Here is a 24,206-nt window from a genome sequence, read left to right as displayed (position 1 = left end):
CAGAGAGGCAAGATTACGTTGGTTTGGACATGTGCTGAGGAGGGATGCAGAGTATATTGTGAAAAAGATGCTAAGGATGAAGCTGCCAGGTAACAGGAAAAGAGGAAGGCCTAAGATAAGGTTTATGGATGTGGTGAGAGAGGACATGCAGGTGGTTGTGTGACAGAGCAAGATGCAGAGGACAGGAGGAAATGGAAACATTTGATCTGCTGTGGTGACCCCTAATGGGAGCAGCTGAAAGAGGAAGAAGAAGAAGAAGACAAGGCCTTTCCTTCGAGGACCAACATGATATAAGACCTATGGAAACCAGGTTGCGCTATCCTACAGAGTATTTTGAAAAGCATGTCGTGCTGCACTCCACATTGCAGTGCTACAGTCACCATCTAGGGGTGAGGAATGACTATGCAGTGACTTTGAAATATCCTATCAGCCGTGAAGGGCGGGCTTGTTTTTTTCAATCCAGGCAAGAGGTAATAGGAATCATCCTCATTATTAGTCTTGCACAAAGGTGAGGTGTCTATGGCTCTAGGTAATTATAGACCCCTAATCATGACCAGCCTCATGTGTAAGGCTGTGGAAAAGATCATTAAGGAAATAACAAATAGGGACATTGGTAATCTACAAAGTCTTGAAACAGGCCAGTTCTGACTTCTCTAGGTCAGATTCTGGCTACTTAACCTGGTCACATTTTCAAGAATGTTACTGAAGCAATGGATGAGGGCAAATCAGAATACATTATATATCTAGATATTGCAAAGACATTCAACAAAATTTCACACTTGAGTATGATTGATATAGTCTCCAAACTAAATGTAAATACGTATGTAATGCATGTTGCAAATATATATTAAATTGTCTCACAAAGAGAATCTAAGGAATTATTGTGGGTAGCTCTTCCTCTTATAAAAGATTTGCCACTAGTGGTGCATCCCAGGGTTCAGTCCATGGGCCAGACCTCTTTGGCATTTAGTTCTCAGAGGTTAAAGCAAATGTTAAGCATTCATGGCTGACCAGGTTTGTTGACAAATATAAGTTGTGGTTTTTATAAATTTTCCAAAAGATACCAGAATCCTCCAAGAGAGTCTTTCCCAAACAAATATCTGGTGTCTAAACAATGGACTAAAACTAAATGCCAATGTATCCTTTGGCAATCATGCCCTCACTTGTATCTATCACATTGACAACACACCCCTGAAATTTGATCCTGTAGTCATAGTCCCTGAGTACCTGTGTTTGCAATGAACTGTCCTTTGGCCACCACATATTCACTGTTATAAGGAATTCCTTTGTCATTGCACAGCTTATAATTAAAGGTATGGATTTGGGTCCAGGATATAATCATTCCAATGTACTATGCTCTTAACAGGCCATTCATTGAATATAACACCCCATTTGGTATGTACCTGTCCCTACACTTGCCACAAATGGAGTGACCATAATGCTTTCTCATTAAAACAATCAGGGGCCTAAATCACAAAAACTGTGCAGACCATCACAAAGCATTGCCCCTCTTCTAATTATCATACAGGCTACTAAGAAGTGAACTCTACCTTGCTTATAAAGCATCAACAGGTCCTATCCTGTCAGATCTATTACACTTTTGCAAGTCCAGTAATAACACCAACAGATTCTCAAGGGATCCCAATCTCTTTTGCAACATAAATCAAATTTGTTGAGGGGATAGATGTGTGTAACAGAGAATACCTCCTTTGTGGAGTTGTATTCTACTGCACATAAAGCAAAGTAGATCTCCTATTCTATTCAAATATAATTTGGATGAATAGATTCTCAGTTTAGTACCCATGTCCATCATGGATAGGTGCAACAAATAAATGCCCCAACATATCCTTGTTCTGCCCGCGTCTGAGTAATTTGTTTGCGCATTATAAGGGCTAAAACCTTCCATGGGAATATAAGGCTCTGCCCTTTAACATCCTCAGACAGCAGTAGTCTAATGAATGCCTATATATCTATGACTAAAAGGCATTGCTGAAGCAATGCTGCATCTTTCACCATGGCAGATTTACTCCTATTTATTATTAATGCCCAAGTCCAATGATTGCAACACTGTGCCATTCAGTGTCCATATTTAAGGGTGTGAGCTCTGCATTCTCACCATTAAGTTAAACCTGTTCAATGTGGATGTGTGATATGATGTGTGATTCTGCTAAGAATGTGACTTGCCTTCCCTGCTGTTTGGGTATTCATGGATGTCAGCATATATCTATGGTCTGGACACTATTCAGTTTGAGGGTGTAAGATATATGCCTGTTTTTTTTTGCAGGTGATGCTGTCCTCCCAGGCTCAAAAGGCTGTGATCTACAGCATGTATTGGGATAATTTGTTGCTAACCATAAAATGGTTGGAATGAAAACCAACACCTCTAAATCAGAGTTAATATTTCGCCCTTGGAATAGAATGGATTACTGTTCTACATACAAGGGATCTACCCTTAAGCAATGTTTTTATATTATGTCTAATTTGGTATAATTATTTCAACTGCATTTGTTTATATTATTTTTAAAGACTGTAAAATTATTATGTTTTAAATATTTTGTAATATTTCTTCCTCAGTCTCCACTGATAATGGGCTCCTATCCAGTCAGATTTCCCAGTAATCAAATTTCAATAAATAATAATACCTCAGATACACTAAAGCTGTTTTGAGAGCAGAAATATTTCAGGAGATTAACAGCTAACAGTGGCAACAGTGCTTCGGTCATTGTACTTGGCTTTGGCTGAGAAGGAAAATCTGAGTCATAAGATGGAGCCCTCTTTTAACTGGTGAGTCTAGGTCCTCATCCTCACCCTAGGCATTGGCTGTAAATGAAAGGATGAGTTCAAATGGAGAGCTCGTAGAAATGAGATTCCTCTCCAGGCAGCTTGGCTCATTCTTTGTTATGGGGTGAGGAGCTCTGCAGTTCAGGAGGAGTTTATACTACACCTAGATCTTGCTGGGAAAAGTCAGAGGTGACTTTGGCATCTTGTGGTGATCCCCTTGGGTACCTTAGTGGAGATGTTCCAAGCATAATACAATAGAAGAAGAGCCTGGTGAAATTGCAGAATATGTAAGATGGATTACATTTTTTTGCTTGCCTGTGAATTCCTGGGTATCTCTCAGGGTGACCTGAAAACTGTTACAGAGAATAGAAAATCTGGTCTACCCTAAACAGTTTCCTGCCAGCACAACCTCATCAGGACAAATAGAACTGGAAATGATGAAGATTTGTATTGGTTAACAGCACTGCTAGGTTATCTATTTGTTGCAGTTCCATTTTAAATAAGGACAGGAATCCAAGTAGCAATATGGGGGGGGGGGGTAGTACTTTTAAATGGTTAAGCAAATATAGCTAAATACAAGGTAGTTAAACAATATTTTCAGTGATTTACACATTTTATTGATGTATATCAGCGTAATAAAGTAATTGAGGATGTAGTGCTGGAAATTGTTAAAGTTAGCCTGAGTTATTCTTTCATTAATAGACACATATTCTTCAGATAAGACAACTTTATAAAATCTTATAAATAAACATATTATTAGTATTATATTAGTGACAGTTGTGTTCATTATGTTCTTTTACCTTATCAGTGAACCGTCAATTCATTACTACTTCCTGAGTCTCTACATATGCTCTGTTTACTCCTTTTCAATTATCTGGCTGTGAAACAAATTACCAGCAAGTCCACAAAACTGAAAACCGACATCTTCCTTAAAACACTCATTCTCAGTCTACTGAAAGCTTATCATTCACCTCTGAAGTTTATCTAACTATAGGCTTTGATATTATCTTTCCTAAAAACCTCACTGGAGGAGGTAATATGTAGGAGTTTACAACATATTTTCCCACATAGGATGGAGAATAATAATTTCTCAATGACAAAATGTGAGCTTGTATGTGGAACATGGGTAGATATTGGATGTTCACATCTAATAAGAAGGAAACATAACAATTTCTTAGACAGGAAATTTAAGTTCACATGCGGAACATGGGTGGCTATTGGCTGTTCACATCCAATAGGAAGGAAACATATGTTTTAAAGTATAGGTAAGAAAACAGGTCTGTCTACAGAATTGCAGAAAAAAATTGAAGACAGTCAAAAAATTCTATGTTTGTCATAAACCAGGCTGCAGAGAGATAAGGGGAGTGGCAGTGCACTGTAGAAATGATTTATTGGGGCATACCAACCAAGTAACTATGAATGGATTAAGACCCTGCTTTATATGGAGATGTATAATCAACTCACATATATCACTGGCAGTAAACATTATTTTGCCCAAGTAAGGATGATTCTAGTTCCTTTGCTTCATTTTTAGCAGATGGGATAAACAGAAGAAAAGTGACTAAATGAGAGTCATAAGAGAAGACTTCAATCTAATCTTAGATCCCAATCAAAACATGCTTTTCAGAAAAAAGACTATCTTGCTAAAGTAAGAAATGTGGTGTTGGAAAAGATGGAAAACAAGAACTGGGTAGATCGATGGAGTAACTTGCAGTTTACATGTTCTTGAAACCTTAAACGTCAGACAAGTAGGATTAATTTAATATTAATGAGGATTAACTCACTTAAAAGATATCCAAATAAGATCCATATCTGCCCATGCTCCCATCATCTTTAATATACATATAAAGGGTGGGCAACATGACATGCAGTAAGGATGGAAATGGGCACATAACAAATGGAAGAATGCAGTGTGGAATGGTGAGATGCAATTAATGCAGCAATAATAGCAAAGGAGGGGAAAAGCAGCTAGAACACTAAATAATAAATAGCAACAAAACAACCATAATGGAAGAAGGTAAATTCTTCTCTTTCTGCCAGGCAATGGGAGGACTTTTCAAAGTAGGGTATATCTGGTCATTCAATGGTGATAGCAATCCAAAGCTGAGACAGAAAAAAAATTATACAAGATATGAGTAATACAAAAGAAGAGTATTTTCAGTTAAAAATATGAGCATTTTAAGCAGTAAGACAATGCACATAAAGGCAGTATAATGGCAAATGGTCCCAAATTCTAGTGTAGCTCCCAGGGCATATTAGAAAGGGACATAAGTGAAGAAAAAATAAAAGATGTAATAAAACACTTAAAAGCTGACAGAGGCTTAGGTCCAGCTAGAGCTTCTGTAGAGTTGTACAGTCTAGGAGGAGGCAGAATACTAAGTGGTTATGTTTTTTGCATAGTAGGTACAAAAGCATAAACAGATCCAACTAAGTATGAAGATGGTCAGATTCCAAAGAGAAGCAGCATTCTGACTAAGCCCGTTACAGCCCAGTCTCTCTAATCAATTAAATGTATTGGGTCACATTCTACCACAAATAATGGATGCAGTTTAAGGATGCTTAATACGAGAAACACACATAATACACAGCTTGTAGGAAGCATCAACTTTTATTCCAAAGAGTAAATGGGGTTAGTATAAAAGCAGGTCTGCAACTATTTCACATAATGGAAGTATGCAGTTAGCTAAAATGGGAATGTATGTTTCAAAAAATGGAACAATAAAAGGCATAGCATGAGTTAAAACATTATATTATGCTCCAAAATGTTGTTATGTGGTAAATGGAAAGGTATTGGAAGAGAAAGAATATATAAAGCTACCAGATGAGACTGCTCATTGTCCTTGGGGAGTTTTATTCCTGCAGTAGAGACACTGGCTAGATGAATCAGGCTCCTTGAAAGATGTGCAGATACAAGCTAAGGGGAAAGTACATGTTTTAATGTTCATAGATGATTGTCACTTAGTGAAAATACAGATTAATTTATTTATCCAGTAATGGAGGCAGTTGGAAATTTTAGCAAATACTCAGGATTAGCATACAGTGAAAACAAAACTGTAGTGATGAAACTTGGATCACTCTGGACATGTTAGAAGAAAATCTTAGAATATTTAAAGGCAAGATACAAAATTTACTATCACAAGTTTGTCTGAGCTGACATCATTAACCAGTAAATCAATGCTGTTAAAGCTATGATTCTCTCATTAGCATTGCATGCCTTTAGAATTCTGGCAAGTCTATGTAAACACACAAAACTGCAAGGGATTCAGCACGTGTCCAAGAAGTTAACTCTTGGGGAAACTGGAAGACGCATTGCTATGAAAGTTGTTTATGTGCAGATTCTGTATGGATGACAGAGGTTGTCGCATCTACTGACATATGACATTGCATTTCTTACTAGTCAATATATGAGGGTTAATCTAGGATGAAAATGGATGATGGAGGGTTCCACATCTGCTAGCATGTGGCTTGATATTCAGTAATAGTCAGTGCATTAGGGTTCACCAAGGCTGTAAAAAGAGTGGCCCATATCTTCCTGAATAATAATCATTTGATTATGACACCAGAGGCTTTGGTTCAGGGTATGAAAAAAGGGTTTTTTAAGGGGAGCGAGTTACACATCACTAGAAATATAGGCACACAATGATGTTAAAAGAGTTACACTAGAGAAGGATATAAAATTTTGTAGGATGCAATAATTGAAAAATAGAATCAGAATAGTAGTAGATGAATTTGACAGACACCTAACCAAGCATGAAACTATAACATTCTAAGATGTACAAGTACAGCCTGAACTCTATATGCAATATACATACATACAGTCATCATCAATATAATTTGATTTCTTAAACCCAGGAAACAGTAGATATGTTAGGTCCTATGACAAAAGGACAAAAGCAGATATCAGTTAGGAAAGGAAAGCATAGCATGACAAATATTTTTCTATAAGAAAGTAAGGTATTAGCAAATATTAAATATTTATATAACCAGATGGAGAAATCAGGAAAGGCTATTGTTTGGTACAAAAGAAGGGGATCAAGTCAGGGGCATGTCAAAAAGATTACAAAAATGTCTTGTGCTCAGGATTCAAAATGTGAGAATACTACACAGGTGGTACCTAACCCCAAAGAGTCTGTTCAAAGAAGGTAAGGAGAAATGCTTCCTGCTAGACATGTATTTCATTGGCAATAATTACATGAAGATGTGGTTACTCATATTTAGGCAAATGTTCAAAAGACTGTTAATACTCAAAAATATAATCTCTATATGGAAGCATTTCAAAGATTACTGTGAGTTATTAAGACAAAGGTTTTCATGTCTATGTTTTTTCTTTAGGTTTACCTTTACAGACTGTAGAGCTGTCATGTAACTACCATTTATGAAAGGAACCATACAAATCATTCCTCAGCTTTAGTTTATATTTTAATCAGTATTGTAATTGTTATTTTCAGTTAACCATTGTAATGTTATCACATTATTGTTTCCTATTCGTTGTGTCTTTTTAAAAATCTTCAGTAAGAACTATACAATTAACTGCTCTTCCTTTGCATATCTTCCTGGAACTTCCTCAATAAAAGTCTTCACACCCTGACCTCCATGTGCATTGTTAGTCAAATGTTTGATCCAACACCTTAACATTCTAGCTGTCATAAAACAACAGAAAACTGAACAAACTAGGAAAACCACAGGCAAAAGGCTCTCAGTCCACTCCAACACAAAAATTCTAGCTGTCATACTTCCGTTTGTTGAGACCATTCTAATGTTGTGTGCATCTCCTCCATGTGAAAGTAATGCCTGCTGCAAGGGTTCAGGCTATATACTTCTAATCATTTCCATTCTCAACTGAACACTCTAGTTATTTTTTCCTACATCAGTCACTTCTTATCCTGTCTTGTATTTTACATCTTTGTTAGCTCAGAACTCCCTGAAACCCAGAATAGGAAAAAGTGAATAAAAGACTGAAGGACCACATTGGAATGAATCTGCTGCATTAAGTTGCAGAGAAAATAACATTGTGTAATACAAAAATAACATGGAAAGCATGTCAGCAAATATTTCAGTATGTGCAGTCACCTACATTGGCTGTATAAATGAGCAACAGTCAGCCTTAATGCAGATTGATGATAACAACGTTACAAGTCCACTTCAGAATGTTTGCTGCCTTATGAATCCATGTGGCCTGTCATAAAGATTTTTTCTTTAATTTGCATAAAAACCTGTCTTCCCACTGATGCAATGTCTTGCATTTGCAGATAGTCACAAACTAACCGAGAAATGTGGAGATGTCACAGAATCTAACATAAAAAGAACATGAACAGTATCAGATAATGATGGTTTAGAATGCAACAATCAGCAGTATCAGTTTGTTGTACTGCAAGTGACAGGAGATTGTGATATTGCAGTTGATAAAATCCCATAGATCTAAAACTGACCTTCAGAAAATGTTGACATCCCTAGTCTGGTGAACACCATTAAAATCAAAGAAAATGTAGTAGGTCTTAATAAAACAAACAGGTAGACTACATTCTATGTGTAGGCACCTACCATAAGGGGAGGTTGTTTCAACTAGTGTAGAACTTTGAGAAGGGTATTCTTATATGGCCATAGAAAGTGTTCTTATCTTGATTAGTATCAAGAAATATGATGAATCCAAGTCTAAATATAACTGTAAAATATATGTGGAAGACATTTCATGGTGCAAAATTGTTCAGCTATGCCAGTTTGCATTTCTGTATCCATGGGGAAAACAATGCTGACTAAGACAATCAAACATAAAATAAGAAACAGAACTTCAATTGAAAAGGAGTGTACAGGAAAAGAGAATTACAGTTCACTGGATAAGGTACTTCAAATATTGACTGCGTGACAGGCATTTGAGTTACATTTTGCTGTTTAAATAGTTTTCTACTTTCTGGAATTCTGGTTTGTTATCTTAACTTCACACGGTGCCTCTTACCAGCTAATTTCATGAAACTATAACCCCCAGATTCACTAATCCTCCGTGTAAGACTTAATAAGTCTTACTCGGAGACTGCAGTTGAATGGTTTGACGTCAGCATGCCATGAATATGCATGAGGGCATGCTGACTCAACCGTAAGTCTTACACGGACTGTGTAAGAAAGCAGGGGGCATGTCCGACTGCCGAGCAGTCTAAATGTCCATGCCCCTGCAAGTGTTTTAAAACTAAACAAAGCACACACACAAGAGCGAGTCCGCTCAAATGTCCCTGCACCCAACACCACACTCCCTGATATTGTAAACCCCTATCACAGTTCTAAAACGCAAAACATTAAATATATTTTTTTAAATCCCCAAAATATCTGCCTGTATTTGCGCGTGTGTGCGCGGGTGTGCCCATTGCTTAGCTAGAGTTAGCAATACTGACATGGAAGATCATAAGAAAGAATGTTTATGCAAATCACACCAAATAGCAATAGCGTAATGATAGAGCGTTTGCACAAAGAAGAGGCATTCACGGTTCGAGTCCCACCACTCCCCTTCGTATTTATTTTTTAAATCAATATATGAAATAATACCTGACAAATATGTTTAAACATTACTAAAAAGCAGTGAAATGGCCAATGTATCAGTGAACAAAATAAATATTTTAAAGGATTCTGATATAAAATTGTCTGCAGTTAAGCAGCGCTTCACCCAGCGCACAAGAGTTGCTCGTAGTTTAATAGCGCTTTACCTAGCGCAATAGAGGTGCCCACAGTATAATAGCGCTTTACCTAGCGCAATAGAGTTGCCCATTGTTTCATAGCACTTTAACCAGCGCAATAGAGTTGCCCATAGTTCAATGGCGCTTTACCCATCTTACTTCATCTTTCTTCCCTACCCTGGACCTGGCTGCTATGCTCCCTGTCTCGGCGCTTAACCTGCAACTTGTGTTCCCGTTTTGCCCTTACACCATACATCTGAATTTACCCTGCTGGATGTTACAGAAATTAATCAAAAGCTAAAAAATTAGCTACTGGATCCCTGAGAGACATTTTTCCTGATATAAGGCAGTGAAAACTTGTGTTCCTGTTTTGCCCTTACACCAAACATCTGAATTTACCCTGCTGGACGCTACAGAAATTAATCAAAAACTAAAGAATTAGCTACTGGCTCCCTGAGAGGCATTTTCCCTGATATAAGGCAGCGAAAACTTGTGTTCCTGTTTTGCCCTTACACCAAACATCTGAATTTACCCTGCTGGACGCTACAGAAATTAACCAAAAACTAAAGAATTAGCTACTGGCTCCCTGACAGACATTTTCCCTGATATAAGTCAGTGAAAACTTGTGTTCCTGTTTTGCCCTTACACCAAACATCTGAATTTACCCTGCTGGACGCTACAGAAATTAATCAAAAACTAAAGAATTAGCAACTGGCTCCCTGAGAGACATTTTCCCTGATATAAACCAGCGAAAACTTATGTTCCTGTTTTGCCCTTACACCAGACATCTGAATTTACCCTGCTGGACGCTACAGAAATTAATCAAAAACTAAAGAATTAGCTACTGGCTCCCTGAGAGACATTTTCCCTGATATAAGGCAGCGAAAGTATGTATGGATACAACTAAGAGTAATATGCAACTATACAAACATAGTAACTTCTGCTAGGTTAGTCAAGCTTCCCAGTCAGGACAGCCAGCAGCCAAGCCCACCCCCACTTATCTCTTTAAATAACCCCTACTTCCAACTTATATCTTCTATATTACTATCTGTTCCATCCCAATTCTCGCTTAGCCTGCTAACTCCTGTAGGGAGACCTATCTCTTGCAAGTAAGTGTCTGGCCACTAGGTGGCTGCTCTCTTTAGGCTTCTGTATACTAACTTCTTACCCTTTGCTATTCGTACCTTAGTACTCTGTCCACAGTTTTTCTACTACTTCATTACCATCTCTCCTTGTCCTAAGGTATCCTTAATCTCCTGCCATACCTCTAATAGCCTGAATCTCTTCTTACTAGCGTCTAGACTTTCTTCCACACTCTCCCACTCCAACTCCCAGACTTACCAGATTTTCTTGCTGAATTCCTCTAACTTCACTGATTGTCTTCCTTGACATATTACTCTCTTGTCTCTACCCGCTCCGTTCGCCCTTTGGGCTCACTCTGCTCCCCTACCCTGCCCCCAAATCTCACCCGCCCCCACTGCTCCTACATTTATTCCCCTATAGGACACACCCCTCTAGGTCTAATCCTATCATACAGCTCACATCATTAACACCCCCAACCCCCTTTTTTTATCAGTACCCACCCAAATATACCTATCCCTCATCCCTCCTTGCTCTAATATCCAACCTACCACTGCAACTCTTAAGTGCTTATAATACCTTATTTTACTTTAAAATGTCTATCTTAATCATTCCCACAAATTACATTTATTAATCTGGGTCTTTCTCCTTCCTCCTCTAGCCACCACATATCTCTTTACCTCCTATGAATATCCCCTACACTACAACATTCCCCTACCATCTAAACACACCTCGTCCCCTACAATACCTTTCTCCCAATACTTCCTAAACCTCATTCTCAAATCTAGCTACCTACTAGCTAAATATCATAGACTACTGCACATTAAGTACACTAACCTAAAAACTAGAAAAGTCTCTAACCTTTACTGTAAACCACAACAGCCAAGACCATTAATACTCCCCCACTCACTATTAGATGGGGACATTCATCCCAACCCAGGCCCCAACTATCCCCTTACCATTGCAATAAACAACCAAGACACAACTAAGACCCCATCACCTACCAAACCTGCTAACTCACTCACTATAGCACATCTCAATATACGCAGTATCTGCAACAAAATTGCTCAGGTTCACGCCCTCCTTCAGGCTCACCCATTTGACATCCTATGTCTATCAGAAACATGGCTAAAACCAACCATTAAAGACAATGAAAAAATGGAGACAAACTTTAGAAACAGGAAAAACAGAGTGCAAAACAGTCTGGATAACCAAAGCCTTAACGCAATTTAATAATCCACTTAAAAACAGCGTTTTCGCTACTAAGAAAATGTAGCTTCATCAGAGGCAAACAAACACAGAAAAGGGCGCCAAACAAAATTTATACTAGTGGCAGCCTAATTAAAATCAGCTGGAAAATGTTACATCACTTCCTTGCATAGCTAAAATGTCAACAAATGCATATTTCAAAAGCAGATTAAGCTAATAGCTACAACATCATCGAACACAATTCAATTCAATAAAAATACTATTTAAACATATAAACCTTAATAATAAAGTATTAATATGTTATAGAAATATTATAAAAAATATATGTTATAAGAAACATTCTTAAAAAATTCTTAAAAAATTTTTTGTTTGTTGTTTAAAAAAGTGTTTAATAAGGTTATTTACTTAAATTCATCATGCATGTTTTAAATTCGTTACCTATAGCAATTTTAGGTTTATGTATAACTAAAAGATATGTATGTATATACACAAATCATACTGTATATCAAGACTGTTCTTTAACCAAGACTATGCATTGGTTATAAAGTCAAAGTGATAAAGACAGTGTAATAAAATAAATCCAACTATTTAATAGCATAGCTTATCAGCGGAGGTAAGATCTATATTTCAATACCGGTGCAATATTGCAGCTTTCATTTAAGCCAGGTGTATTAAAGGCATCCAATTTGAGCTGCCATTGCAATTCCAAAATTTCTAAAAGTAAAGAAATAGGACCTCCCCTGATGGATTTATGTTTACAATCGATGCCCATGAATACAAAACTGTGCCCTTGATTAGAAGAAACATGCTTAGCAAGAGCATTTTCACATTTGTTATTCCTGATTGCATATATATGCTGATATATGCGCTCTCTGAATTTTCTGTCCGTTTTTCCGACATAAAAGGATGGGCAACAGACACAGAGAGCGACATATATAACAGATTTAGTATTGCAGTCAATTCTACTGTTTATCCAATATTTTTTATTTCCAATATTAAATGAGCTCCCTGTTCGCAAAACATGGCACCAATTACACATCCCACAAGTGAAGCATCCTTTTGTTTTGGAAGACTTGTGCTGGGGCTTTTGTTTGCAACAATTCCTTAATGTTTTGGCCTCTCCTAAATGTAAACTTTGGTTTATCACCAAGTTTTTCAACCAAAAAGGAGTTATTAGTAATAAAATACCAGTTTTTGTAAATAATATCTGATATTTCTTTAAAGTTCAAAGTAAAAACAGTAGAAAAGGACAAAGAAAAATCCCTTTTAGGTTCCTCAATGCATGTAACAGGAACCAACCCTGAATTTGCCCCTTCTATTGGTATGTCTTGTTGATTAACAATGGCAGGTCCTTTATCAATGATAAGGGGGGACAATATACCATTCATTCTTTTATTAGAAACTTCTAAAATCATTTCATCAATAACTAAGGGTGGATAACCCCTGTCTAGAAAAAATTTTCTAAGTAAAACACACTCTTCCTCAAACCCTTTTAATTCACTACACATCCTGACTGCCCTTATTAATTGCCCTTTAATAATAGCTTTTTCAATTTATATGGGTGGGCACTTGTGTAGTGTAGGAATGAGTTAATGTAAGTTTTCTTACGAAAAATAGATGAAATGAACCTATTATTCCCAATGTCCTTCTTCAGTTTGACATCCAAGTAATCTATCTCATAACTGTCAAACTTAGAAGTGAACCTTAGGAATGTTGTTGTACTGTTAAAGTATTCTATCAAAAGGCGTGCCTCTTCTTCATTGCCCTTGAACAGAATAAAAATGTCGTCAAGGAACCTTGTGTAGAAACATATCTTGTTTCTACATAATGGGTTATTTAGAACAAAGTTCCTCTCCCAGTGTGCCATAAACAAGTTGGCAACAATGGCTCCACAGGGAGAACCCATGGCAACACCCTGTTTCTGAATAAAGAATTCTTTACCAAAAACAAAAAAATTTGAGGACAATACTATATCCAGTAGTTCTGTAATGTTATTGATAACTTCCCTTGGTGCTTTTAATTCAGACAGTAGTAACTCCAGCCACTCTATAGCCTCCAAATGGGGTATAGAAGTATATAAGTCTACAACGTCGACTGTGACAAAGTTAAACTCACTGTCAAAAGGTAGATTGTTAATACTTTCTAAAAAGCTCCATGAGTCCCTGCAGATACTTGGGATATGTTCCAAATATTTGTTTAGTAAGGAATCAATGTATTTGGCTGATGGATAAGAGATGGAAGACCTTCCGTCTACTAATGCCCTCATAGGTGGATCCCCAAGATTCTTATGAATCTTGGGTATCTAAACATAACTGGTGTTCTTGGTTGAGTGATGTTGATGTACTCGTAGGTCTCAAGGTCTATCCTCCCCTCAATAAAGAGGTCCCTAAAGTACCCCTTGATCCTATGAATACTAGTATTCATCTCATTAAGTGATGAATGGTTGTATGCTGGTGTGTCCAAAACTTGAGACATTTTTTCATTATATAAATCATGTTCAAAGACAACCAGTCCCCCACCTTTGTCAGGTTTCATAACCCTGACAGAGGATTCCTTAAGTTGGTTTAAGGCCTGCAATTGTTCTTTTGTTATATTGAGAGTGCTTTTGCTGGCCCCTGTGGTATTATGTAAATGCCTGATATCTAATTCGCAGGCATTTTCAAAAATACGCAGACCTACGTGTAAAGGGGGGTTAAAAATGCTTGGAAGTTTAATAGCTACCCTTTCTTCATCATTGGAGTTATTAAACAGTAGCTTTAAATTGAGCTTCCTAACATAGCACTTCAAATCAATAAGCACCTTGACCACATCAAAGTGTCTCGATGGGACAAAATTATAACCTAGTGAAAGTAACTCGATTAACTCAGGTTCTAAAGACAATGATGTAAAATTGTAAATGGTGAAATCACCTTTTTTGTTCTTAACTATACAGGGGCCATCAGTACTTCCTAAAAATGTAGGTTCAACTGTTATTTCTTCCAATTCCTGTTCTTTTTCCTCCCCTGGTTCTGGTTCGGTCCTTTCCCTAAAAAATGGGTGTTGTCATTATTTGATTGAATATTTTTTGGAATATTAACATTAGAATGTGGAACATCATTTACACCTCCTTTATTCTTATTTCTGTTACTTCTTCTTACTACATTAGAGTAACCAGTGGAAGGTGTAGCTTCCTCCTCATCCAAAATTTGTATGTCAGTATCCAAACCTTTATCATGGCCAGAAGCCAAATCATCTTCCTGACTAACTAGTTTTGTTAATTTAGGGTAAGCTGTATCGGAAGAGTAAACTAGCCTATCCCTAAATAATTTCTTAGTTTTTTGAGTTTTAAGCTTTGCCATGTAAGAGTCGATACTAGCAAAAATACGTTCATAATCATATCTGAATTTCTCAAAGGTAACGAACATTCTGATATCATCATCTAATAATTTGATTTCAGCAGTCAAGGTATCAATACAAGCATTATAATGTTTGACAATCAATCCAAGCAAGTCAAGTCCTTGTCTTTGAAACATCTCCTTTAAATCGACAAATACACTGCTTAAAGTAAGCAACTTCCAGCTGTAATTTGCGTACCTTTAAAAACATGGTACCTAAAGGACTGAGAAATAATTTTACACCCTCGGGTTTAATTAAAGAAAATGCTTTTCTTGTCGATTTAAAGGAGATGTTTCAAAGACAAGGACTTGACTTGCTTGGATTGATTGTCAAACATTATAATGCTTGTATTGATACCTTGACTGCTGAAATCAAATTATTAGATGATGATATCAGAATGTTCGTTACCTTTGAGAAATTCAGATATGATTATGAACGTATTTTTGCTAGTATCGACTCTTACATGGCAAAGCTTAAAACTCAAAAAACTAAGAAATTATTTAGGGATAGGCTAGTTTACTCTTCCGATACAGCTTACCCTAAATTAACAAAACTAGTTAGTCAGGAAGATGATTTGGCTTCTGGCCATGATAAAGGTTTGGATACTGACATACAAATTTTGGATGAGGAGGAAGCTGCACCTTCCACTGGTTACTCTAATGTAGTAAGAAGAAGTAACAGAAATAAGAATAAAGGAGGTGTAAATGATGTTCCACATTCTAATGTTAATATTCCAAAAAATATTCAATCAAATAATGACAACACCCATTTTTTAGGGAAAGGACCGAACCAGAACCAGGGGAGGAAAAAGAACAGGAATTGGAAGAAATAACAGTTGAACCTACATTTTTAGGAAGTACTGATGGCCCCTGTATAGTTAAGAACAAAAGGTGATTTCACCATTTACAATTTTACATCATTGTCTTTAGAACCTGAGTTAATCGAGTTACTTTCACTAGGTTATAATTTTGTCCCATCGAGACACTTTGATGTGGTCAAGGTGCTTATTGATTTGAAGTGCTATGTTAGGAAGCTCAATTTAAAGCTACTGTTTAATAACTCCAATGATGAAGAAAGGGTAGCTATTAAACTTCCAAGCATTTTTAACCCCCCTTTACACGTAGGTCTGCGTATTTTTGAAAATGCCTGCGAATTAGATATCAGGCATTTACATAATACCACAGGGGCCAGCAAAAGCACTCTCAATATAACAAAAGAACAATTGCAGGCCTTAAACCAACTTAAGGAATCCTCTGTCAGGGTTATGAAACCTGACAAAGGTGGGGGACTGGTTGTCTTTGAACATGATTTATATAATGAAAAAATGTCTCAAGTTTTGGACACACCAGCATACAACCATTCATCACTTAATGAGATGAATACTAGTATTCATAGGATCAAGGGGTACTTTAGGGACCTCTTTATTGAGGGGAGGATAGACCTTGAGACCTACGAGTACATCAACATCACTCAACCAAGAACACCAGTTATGTTTGGGATACCCAAGATTCATAAGAATCTTGGGGATCCACCTATGAGGGCATTAGTAGACGGAAGGTCTTCCATCTCTTATCCATCAGCCAAATACATTGATTCCTTACTAAACAAATATTTGGAACATATCCCAAGTATCTGCAGGGACTCATGGAGCTTTTTAGAAAGTATTAACAATCTACCTTTTGACAGTGAGTTTAACTTTGTCACAGTCGACGTTGTAGACTTATATACTTCTATACCCCATTTGGAGGCTATAGAGTGGCTGGAGTTACTACTGTCTGAATTAAAAGCACCAAGGGAAGTTATCAATAACATTACAGAACTACTGGATATAGTATTGTCCTCAATTTTTTTTGTTTTTGGTAAAGAATTCTTTATTCAGAAACAGGGTGTTGCCATGGGTTCTCCCTGTGGAGCCATTGTTGCCAACTTGTTTATGGCACACTGGGAGAGGAACTTTGTTCTAAATAACCCATTATGTAGAAACAAGATATGTTTCTACACAAGGTTCCTTGACGACATTTTTATTCTGTTCAAGGGCAATGAAGAAGAGGCACGTCTTTTGATAGAATACTTTAATAGTACAACAACATTCCTAAGGTTCACTTCTAAGTTTGACAGTTATGAGATAGATTACTTGGATGTCAAACTGAAGAAGGACATTGGGAATAATAGGTTCATTTCATCTATTTTTCGTAAGAAAACTTACATTAACTCATTCCTACACTACACAAGTGCCCACCCATATAAATTGAAAAAAGCTATTATTAAAGGGCAATTAATAAGGGCAGTCAGGATGTGTAGTGAATTAAAAGGGTTTGAGGAAGAGTGTGTTTTACTTAGAAAATTTTTTCTAGACAGGGGTTATCCACCCTTAGTTATTGATGAAATGATTTTAGAAGTTTCTAATAAAAGAATGAATGGTATATTGTCCCCCCTTATCATTGATAAAGGACCTGCCATTGTTAATCAACAAGACATACCAATAGAAGGGGCAAATTCAGGGTTGGTTCCTGTTACATGCATTGAGGAACCTAAAAGGGATTTTTCTTTGTCCTTTTCTACTGTTTTTACTTTGAACTTTAAAGAAATATCAGATATTATTTACAAAAACTGGTATTTTATTACTAATAACTCCTTTTTGGTTGAAAAACTTGGTGATAAACCAAAGTTTACATTTAGGAGAGGCCAAAACATTAAGGAATTGTTGCAAACAAAAGCCCCAGCACAAGTCTTCCAAAAAACAAAAGGATGCTTCACTTGTGGGATGTGTAATTGGTGCCATGTTTTGCGAACAGGGAGCTCATTTAATATTGGAAATAAAAAATATTGGATAAACAGTAGAATTGACTGCAATACTAAATCTGTTATATATGTCGCTCTCTGTGTCTGTTGCCCGTCCTTTTATGTCGGAAAAACGGACAGAAAATTCAGAGAGCGCATATATCAGCATATATATGCAATCAGGAATAACAAATGTGAAAATGCTCTTGCTAAGCATGTTTCTTCTAATCAAGGGCACAGTTTTGTATTCATGGGCATCGATTGTAAACATAAATCCATCAGGGGAGGTCCTATTTCTTTACTTTTAGAAATTTTGGAATTGCAATGGCAGCTCAAATTGGATGCCTTTAATACACCTGGCTTAAATGAAAGCTGCAATATTGCACCGGTATTGAAATATAGATCTTACCTCCGCTGATAAGCTATGCTATTAAATAGTTGGGTTTATTTTATTACACTGTCTTTATCACCTTGACTTTATAACCAATGCATAGTCTTGGTTAAAGAACAGTCTTGATATACAGTATGATTTGTGTATATATATATATATATACATATCTTTTAGTTATACATAAACCTAAAACTGCTATAGGTAATGAATTTAAAACAAGCATTATGAATTTAAGTAAATAACCGTATTAAACATTTTTTTAAACAACAAACAAAAAAATTTTTTAAGAATTTTTTAAGAATGTTTCTTATAACATATATTTTTTATAATATTTTTATAACATATTAATACTTTATTATTAAGGTTTATATGTTTAAATAGTACTTTTATTGAATTGAATTGTGTTCGATGATGTTGTAGCTATTAGCTTAATCTGCTTTTGAAACATGCATTTGTTGACATTTTAGCTATGCAAGGAAGTGATGTAACATTTTCCAGCTGATTTTAATTAGGCTGCCACTAGTATAAATTTTGTTTGGCGCCCTTTTCTGTGTTTGGTTGCCTCTGATGAAGCTACATTTTCATAGTAGCGAAAACGCTGTTTTTAAGTGGATTATTAAATTGCGTTAAGGCTTTGGTTATCCAGACTGTTTTGCACTCTGTTTTTCCTGTTATTAAAGACAATGAAATCACCCCACCAGATTACAATATGATTAGACTCGACCGTACTTCCAAAAAGGGATGAGGGGTAGCAATCCTCTACAAGACAGAGCTACAAGTCAGCACAGTAAATCTTAGCATTCCTTTGGACATTACTGCAGAGGTTATTATCTCTAAACTCCAGGTCAACACCTGTAAAGCTATAAATATCATCTGTGCTTATCTTCCCCCAGGAAATAATAGTAATACTCTCAAACATATCCTAAACTGGCTTTCTATCAACCTCTCACAAGAAACCATAGTCCTTGGGGACTTTAATATAGATTGGAACTCCTGTACAAATACTAACCCCACCACCCATGTTAACCTATGTGGCTTCTCACAACTTATAAACTTCCCTACCAGAACCAATAAACTCAACAACAAAGATAGTACCTTGGATTGGATACTTACTAATACCCCTCACCATACCTATGTAACAGGAACCCTTCCAGATGACCTAAGTGACCATTCACTCACATATATTATCAGGCACAAAACCAACATAAAATTCAGTAATACTATCAGAACAATACGCTCAAAAAAGCAATTTAACCCGGAACTCTTCCAAACAGAACTGAAACAATGTAATTGGACAGCATTAAAACCTCTCCCTATAAATGAAGCAGTGGAATACTTTAATTCCACATTCTTAGCTATCCTTGACCACCACACACCAACACACTCTATTAGAATCAAAGCTAAACCAGCCCCTTGGCTTACTAACAATACTAAACAAAGAATCCTACTTTGTAATAGATCCTGGGCAAAATGACGTACAACAAACAATCTGATAGACCGCCAAACTTTTAGAGAACATAGAAACAGTACAAAAAAAGCCATCCTGCTTGACAAAAAGAATTATTATCTCCAACTACAACAAACCTCTCTCAAAGAGCCAAGAAAATTTTGGAGTAGTATTAACAATCTTCTTTACCCAGGCCAATCAATCACACCCAACCCACAAGGCTCAAACCCAGAGAACTGCACACAAACAGCTAATGCCTTTAATTCTTTCTTCACAGAGACCATCCAAACACTAGCTAGTCAACTCTCTCCTGATAAATCTAACCTGCCAACTTCCTCTACAAATCCACCCTCTCTATTTCACCTACAACCAGTGTCTACTTCCTACATTTCCTCCCTTCTCCATAAGCTAAAACCTACCACCCCCTCCGCTGACAAACTCCCAGCAGAATTCTTGCAAAAAGGAGCTAAATCCATTGCCTATCCCATTTCCATTCTGATAAATAGATCCATAAACGAAGGAATTGTCCCTTATATCTGGAAAATTTCAGATATCATCCCACTTCATAAAGGGGGGAACTCCAATGACTTTTCTAACTTTCGGCCCGTAGCTTTACTATCCCCTATTGCAAAAAGTATGGAAAAATGCATCCATAAACAACTACTTAACCACCTACTCCAGTACAACCTACTTGCTAACTGTCAACATGGCTTCAGACCTTTCCATAGTACCACTACTGCCCTGCTATCATTCACTAATAGTATCAACAACAACTGCAACAAAAACTCTCTTTCATCTGCAGTCTTCATAGACCTATCCACAGCTTTTGACATGGTTAATCACCAACTACTCCTTCATACACTAAAGTCCCTTTCTCTTGATCACATATCTATGAACTGGTTTACTCTTACCTTGAAAACCGTCAGCAGACTGTACTCTGGCAAAATAAACTATCTAACCACCTGCCTATTTCCCTCGGTGTAACACAGGGCTCCATATTAGGCCCACTCCTATTTTCCATCTTCATTAATGACCTGCAAACAGCTATTCCATACTCCACCTGCATTCAATATGCAGATGACTCCACCATAATCTGCACAGCCACTTCTCAAACTGAACTCCAGACTCTTACGCAAAAAGCATTCACCACTGTAGATTAATGGATCTCACACCGCTGCCTCCTTCTAAACCCCCAAAAAGCTAAACTCTTACTCTTCACACCAACCCAAAAGTCCACCCCTTTCCATTTCACTCTCACTTCTCACAATGGTACTCTCATCTCTCCTGACCCTACCACTAAGCTGTTAGGAATAACAATAGACAACAATCTAAACTTTGATACTCACATAAACACCACAATAAAATTAGTTAACAAAAAATTGGGATCCCTCTACAGAATTAAACCTTATCTTACACCAGGAGCTAGGACCACTATAGCCAGAACTCACCTAATATTCACTCTGTTTTACGCCTCCCCAATATATACCAATCTCTCTAAAAACAACCTCAATAAACTAGCAACATCCTATAATAGTATTGCTAGATTTGCTACAGGCTCTCCTTTCAGAATCCATCACTGTTCAAATCTTAAACAATTAAGATGGCTTGAATCTCATAACCTCCTTCAATTTCACCAGCTCACAATATCCCACAAGACCCTGTATCAACCTAACAATACCCCAATACTCTCTAGCCTCATTACACCTTATAACAATCTCAAAAACCTACGCTCCTCAAACAAACTGTTGATCAATACTACTAAACCCAACAACTCAGCAGGTGACTCCTTGTTTTCTAACTCTGTCGGTAAACTATGGAATAAACTACCCTCTGAAATCACATCTCTGACTTCTCTCTCACTTTTTAAAAAGAGTCTAAAACTTTATCTCAATAATCATTGGCTATGCTCTTGTACTAACCCCGACTAAAGCTTCTACTATTCACTATACCTCACTATACCTCACCCACACTCTTTTGTAACTTTCATTTGTTTCAGTAAACATTATTACTGCATACTACATATTTGCATATATGTATGTTGTACCTTCTCACAAAATCACTGTGAATATTTTGTTTTGTACCACGTAAAAAAATAAATAAATAAATCATTTTCTTTTTTAATATCTATAGTTCTTTACTATCTGTAATAACTGATCTTTTGTAACATTGTATCTACTCTGTATCATGTCTTGGAGCTTTTCTCCCCGGGCCTCTACTGAAAATGGACATGTCTCCAGCTAGACCAGCCCGGTCAACAAATGTAAAATAAAAAATAAAATAAATAAATAAAAATAAATAAATAAATGTGTTTGCGCAGACGTGAGCGCCATGCCAACCAGGGCACTGAGGAGCAACATAGAGCAAAGTTGCTTAAATGCAGCCACACCCCCTAGCCTGTCTGGATAGTATGAAAATAAAATGAATGACAAGGTTCGAATCCAGGACTCTGTGCATCAGAAGCAAAGTACAGAACCACTAAGCCATGACAACATAGGGGAAACAGCCACTATTAACATTCATATACTTACGAATGGTAGTTTAACCATTACTAAGCAGGTCTGCAGTCAGCCGAGAATTTTACAAAATGGCCAGTCACAAAAAAGTGCGGGATATGCAGCATATTTAAGCCCCACAGGCAGAATACACACCATAACTGATTATAGCTCACATCTGCAGTTAGAATGTCTGGTGTCGGAGAGGGAACACGCTTCTGAGCGTAATGTTGGGGCATCGAGGAGTCCAAATACATGGTTTGGCTCCTTGTCCACCGTCACGAGTCAAGACTCCTGCAGGGCCAGTTCCAAGGGATGGAGTACAAGGCAGAGGCTTGGAACCGGTTAGCTCATGACCTCACCAGTGCCACAGGCATTCCTCGGACTGGTGGGCAGGTCTGTCACCACTATGCAGACCTGAAGAGACGGAAGCAGGACCGCCTGAACCAATGGATACAGGAGGCCCGTGGGATGTGGGATGACCCACAACTGAGTATGTAGCCATGGAATGCAGTATGTAAGAATTGATAATGGAGTATGTATAATGGATAGGTATGTCTCAATATCCCTTCATTTACTTTACAGCTGCAGGTGACCGTGCTATGAATCAGCAGGCCTATGCTGATAGGCTGCTAAAGCTGTGCCACCAGGCAGGTATTGATTATTCTTCATGTATTGTTATATAAAATATGGGAGAGAGCATGAAAGAAAGTGCTGTAGTCCAATAATACAGCCATAAAATTGCCTGAATAAGTCCTCTGCATGTACTGTCAGATAAAAACATCAGAGAGGCAGAAAAAGAGTGTAGAAACCCATTAAGAAAGGTAACATATGTCTGGAATAATATCTCTACAGGCACTGTCATATAAAATAAGTGAGTGAGCCTGAAAAAAGATTGTTCTAACCTATTAATAAAGGTATAATATGTCTTGAACATGTCTGCCATATAGGTGAAAAGTTTCAGAAAGTCGTACTTAGAAACAAACCGCTTTAATAACTTTAAACACACTGTGGCATTTAAATGGGCAATTGCCCATTTTGTTATATAATGGACACAGGTTACAGTATTGATATTAATGGTTATAAAATCTATTTAAAGGGGAGATATAACTGTAACACAAAGGGAGTAGTGTACATAGCAAAATGCCAAGGTTGCCCATCATTTTATGTGGGCAAAACAGACCGTAGGATCAGAGATAGAATTGCAGAACATCTGAGAAGTATTAATCAAGTAAAAGAAGAGAATGCTTTAGCCAGGCATATCAAAATGAATCCTGAACATAAATTTAAGTTTAAAATCATACAACAGGTGCATCAAAATACAAGAGGGGACCTGTTGGTCTATTTTTGGAAAAGTTAGAACTCTTGTGGCAAATAAGGCTTAATGCATGTTTATATCCAGGCCTTAATGAAAAATGTTCCATTAGCTGTTTACTAAAATTGAACAGTTTGGAAAGGTAAAATATACTTCATGTATATTTTACCATATATAATAATATTTTTAAAAATATTTCATAATAAATAGTTTATAACAGCATACATGAATTACTTAAATAATTTAAGGTTTCACATATGGTTAGTTTTTTTAACAATTTTAAATATTTAATTTAATTTATAAGTAGTATATTATACACATTTTTAAAATTTAGCTAATTGGTATACATTTTTTTCTATTGTACATCTTTTTGGAAACATTTGAATTTGTACATAAGAAAACGTCTCCTGTATATTGGAAATGGATTTATATAAAAATAGAATATAAACGCAACTTAAATATAAATATAAATTCTTTCAGTAGGATATTATATTATTTTATATTATTATATTATTTTATTTTATTATTAGTATGATTACTTCTATCTTGTAAACGTTTGCATATTTAACATATTTAATATTTTGATAAAAATATGAGAAGAAATTTCCGGACTTCTGTTATTAAAAATATATAATTTGCAAGTAAGTTTGAAATCAGAGCTCATTATCATCAT

This window comes from Protopterus annectens, chromosome 7.part0 (assembly GCF_019279795.1).
Source record: "Protopterus annectens isolate FY-2018-M chromosome 7.part0, PAN1.0, whole genome shotgun sequence".
NCBI lineage: Eukaryota > Metazoa > Chordata > Ceratodontiformes > Protopteridae > Protopterus > Protopterus annectens.
The sequence above is the reverse complement of the archived record's forward strand: the minus strand, read 5'-3'. Positions refer to the sequence as shown.